The 4,049-nt window shown below is 42.1% G+C and overlaps 1 non-coding gene across 1 annotated transcript; it reads right to left on the bottom strand.

Moving 5' to 3' along the window:
* Window positions 1-588: 588 nt before the first annotated feature.
* Window positions 589-692, bottom strand: LOC112765209 (small nucleolar RNA R71). The gene has a single exon (XR_003183560.1). It is a non-coding gene; the product is annotated as a small nucleolar RNA R71 (small nucleolar RNA).
* Between the last annotated feature and the right edge of the window lie 3,357 nt (window positions 693-4,049).

Below are 4,049 nucleotides of genomic sequence, written 5' to 3'. Positions count from 1 at the left end.
TGTATGACAGGTAGGAGAGGAGAGACATCAACTCCTCCATATACCGAACCAGAGAGGACCCTTCATAAACTTAGAAGGGAAGCAAGAAGGAAGAGAGTACTGGGAGAAGAAGAATCTGAAGGAGAATCTGAGGACAATTTTGAGGAAGCTCTAGATCTCAACATGGATAGAGAAGTTCACAACCATGAGAGAGCTGATGGAAACAATGCCATTCCCGAGAGGAGGGTTCTTGGTTCATACATAAACCCAACCTCTGGGAATTGTGGTAGCAACATTCAGAAACCACCCATTCAGGCCAACAATTTTGAACTCAAACCACAGCTAATATCACTGGTGGAGAATTATTGTTCATTTGGTGGGAGTGCTAATGAAGATCCAAACCAACATCTCACAAAATTCTTGAGAATTTGCGACACTGTGAAGTCCAATGGAGTCCAGGAAGATGCCTATAAACTGCTCTTTTTCCCATTTTCACTTAGGGACAAGGCAGCTAAGTGGCTGGAATCATTCCCAAGGGGGAGCCTAACAACCTGGGATGAGGTGGAAAGCAAGTTTCTGGCATGTTTCTACCCCCCACAAAAGGTCAATAGGCTTCGATCTGAGGTTCAGACTTTTAGACAACAAGATGGTGAAACTCTCTACGAGGCATGGGAGAGGTTCAAGGATTTGACAAGGAAATGCCCACCAGACATGTTCCATGACTGGGTGCAATTGCATATTTTATATGATGGACTTTCTTATGAATCAAGGAAGGCTGTAGACCATTCATCAGGAGGTTCATTGAACAGGAAAAAGACTGTGGAAGAAGCCATTGAAGTGATTGAGACAGTGGCTGAGAATGAGTACTACTATGCTTCAGAGAGACACAACACTAAGGGAGTCATGGAGCTGAACCATGTTGATACAATTCTAGCCCAAAACAAGGTGTTTGCCAAGCAACTAGCAGAGCTCACCAGGAAATTAGAAACAAATCAAGTGGCTGCAATACACACACAAGATCAAGAGGAAGTAAGCACTGAAGGAGGTGATTGGGAAGAGGCCAACTATGTGGGAAATCAACAAAGGCAACCATATGATCCACATTCCAACACTTACAACCCAGGCTGGAAAAACCACCCAAACTTTGGGTGGGGAAACCAGCAAACCCAACCACAAAACCACAAACCTTACAACCCCAACCAACATAACAATTCCACATACCAAAACTCCAACCAAAGATCATACCAAGCCACACAAAACACTTACTCCCAACCACCATATCATGGCCAAAATAATCAACCTGCCCAACCTAATCCGAACCAACAATTTCAAGATCAATTAAACAGGATAGAAGGAATGCTTGCAACCATGGGTCAAGACATAACCGAATTGAAAGCCTTTAAGGAAGAAGTAAATTCTAACTTGCAAAACCAAGGAGCTGCCATCCAGAAGCTAGAAAATCAAATTGGGTATTTGTCTAAGCAAACCCCTGGGCCAAGCGTTTCTCATGCTGCCAAGGCTATTGCAAGGGAAGAATGTAAGGCCATAACCCTCAGAAGTGGAAAGAAGCTAAAGGAGATCTCAAAGGAAACCACAGAGGATGAAGCAAAGGAAAATGTGAGAGACAAGAAACAGGGACAATCCTTTACACCGTCTGCAACAAAAGAAAAAGAAAAAGAGGTCCTGAAGCCTTATACACCTAAAGCACCATATCCTCAACGTTTGATGAAAAGTGAAAAGGATGGCCAATTCTCCAGATTCTTGGAGATTTTCAAGAAGCTTCAAATCAACATTCCGTTTGCTGAGGCAATAGAGCAAATGCCACTCTATGCAAAATTCTTAAAGGAATTAATGACCAAGAAGAGAAGCTGGAGAAATGATGAAACTGTGTTGTTGACTGAAGAATGCAGTGCCATCATTCAACACAAATTGCCTCAGAAATTGAAGGATCCAGGCAGTTTCCAAATCCCCTGCATCATAGGAGAAGTCATGGTGGAGAAGGCCTTGTGTGACTTAGGGGCCAGTATCAATTTGATGTCTCTAACAATGATGAGAAGAATGAAGATTGAGGAAGCCAAACCAACAAGAATGGCCCTCCAATTGGCAGATCGAACTTTTAAATTCCCTCATGGGATAGTTGAGGATTTGTTGGTGAAAGTGGGAGATTTTATATTTCCTGCCGATTTTGTGGTGTTAGATATGGAGGAAGAAGCCAAAGCTTCGATAATCCTGGGAAGACCCTTCCTGGCTACTGCTGGAGCCATCATAGATGTCCAAAAGGGTGAACTCACTCTTAGACTACATGATGAGCAATTGGTGTTTAACGTATTCAAGGCAATGAGCTATCCATCAGAATCACTAAAGGAATGCATGAGGGTGGATGCAGTGGACATTGTAGTACAAGAAACCTTTGAGGAAACAACAAAGGAAGTGGCAGAGGAGGAGTTCACCAAGGATATTGAAGTTAGTGACATCAAGGCTGCTGAAACAACCATGCCAAGCATGCCAGAGAGAGTGAAAGAAGAGAAGGAAGCACCAAAACCTGAGCTCAAAGCATTGCCCCCTAATCTCAAGTATGCATACTTGGGTAGTGATGAGAGCCATCCTGTTATCATTAGCTCTGCCCTGATCCAAGAACAGGAAGAAGAATTGATCAAGGTGCTACAAACTCATCAAGATGCCATTGGATGGACCCTAGCTGATTTGAAGGGGATAAGTTCATCCATATGCATGCATAAAATCTTGTTAGAAGAGGATGCTAGACCCTCCATTCAAGCTCAGAGAAGATTGAATCCCGTCATGAAAGAAGTGGTACAAAAGGAGGTCATGAAGTTATGGCAGGCAGGGGTAATCTACCCCATTTCTGATAGCCCATGGGTTAGTCCCATTCATGTAGTTCCCAAGAAAGGTGGCATAACTGTGGTGCCAAATGAGAGGAACGAACTCATACCCACAAGAATTGTCACTGGGTGGAGGATGTGCATAGACTACAGGAAGCTCAATGAAGCCACCAGAAAAGATCATTTCCCACTCCCATTCATGGATCAGATGCTTGAAAGGCTTGCAGGACATGCTTACTATTGCTTTCTGGATGGATACTCAGACTATAATCAGATAGTAGTTGATCCAAGAGATCAAGAGAAAACATCATTTGTTTGTCCATATGGAGTTTTTGCTTATAGACGCATGCCCTTTGGATTGTGCAATGCACCTGCCACTTTCCAAAGATGCATGCTGTCCATCTTTTCGGACATGATTGAAAAATTTATTGAGGTTTTCATGGATGATTTTTCTGTGTTTGGAGATTCTTTTCCTAGCTGCCTACACCACCTTGCCTTGGTGCTTAAGAGATGCCAAGAGACCAACTTATTATTAAACTGGGAAAAGTGTCATTTCATGGTCACAGAAGGAATAGTCCTTGGCCACAAAATCTATAATAGAGGCATTGAGGTGGACAGAGCTAAGGTGGAACTCATTGAAAAACTACCTCCACCAAGTAATGTCAAGGCAGTTAGGAGTTTTTTGGGACACGCTAGCTTTTACAGAAGGTTTATTAGAGACTTTTCTAAAATAGCCAAACCTTTGAGTAACTTGCTTGTCTCTGATACACCCTTTGTATTTGATAAAAATTGCATGCTAGCCTATGAACTTTTGAAGCAAAAACTTTCCTCTGCACCTATCATTGCCCCACCTGATTGGAACTTACCTTTTGAACTGATGTGTGATGCATCAGACCTTGCTATTGGGGCAGTGTTAGGACAAAGGAAAGACAATTTGGTACATGTGATTTATTATGCCAGTAAAGTCTTGAATGATAACCAAAGGAATTACACAACCACTGAAAAAGAACTCTTGGCAATAGTCTTTGCATTTGACAAATTTAGATCCTATCTCATTGGATCTAAAGTCATTGTCTTCACTGATCATTCAGCTTTAAAATACTTACTTGCTAAACAAGAATCCAAACCAAGACTTATTAGATGGGTTCTTTTGTTGCAGGAATTTGACATTGAAATCAAAGACAAGAAGGGTGTAGAGAACAAGGTGGCAGACCATTTATCAAGGATACC

This window comes from Arachis hypogaea, chromosome 2 (assembly GCF_003086295.3).
Source record: "Arachis hypogaea cultivar Tifrunner chromosome 2, arahy.Tifrunner.gnm2.J5K5, whole genome shotgun sequence".
Taxonomy (NCBI): Eukaryota; Viridiplantae; Streptophyta; class Magnoliopsida; order Fabales; family Fabaceae; genus Arachis; species Arachis hypogaea.
Note: the sequence above shows the minus strand (reverse complement) of the source record. Positions and strands in the feature narration are given on the sequence as shown.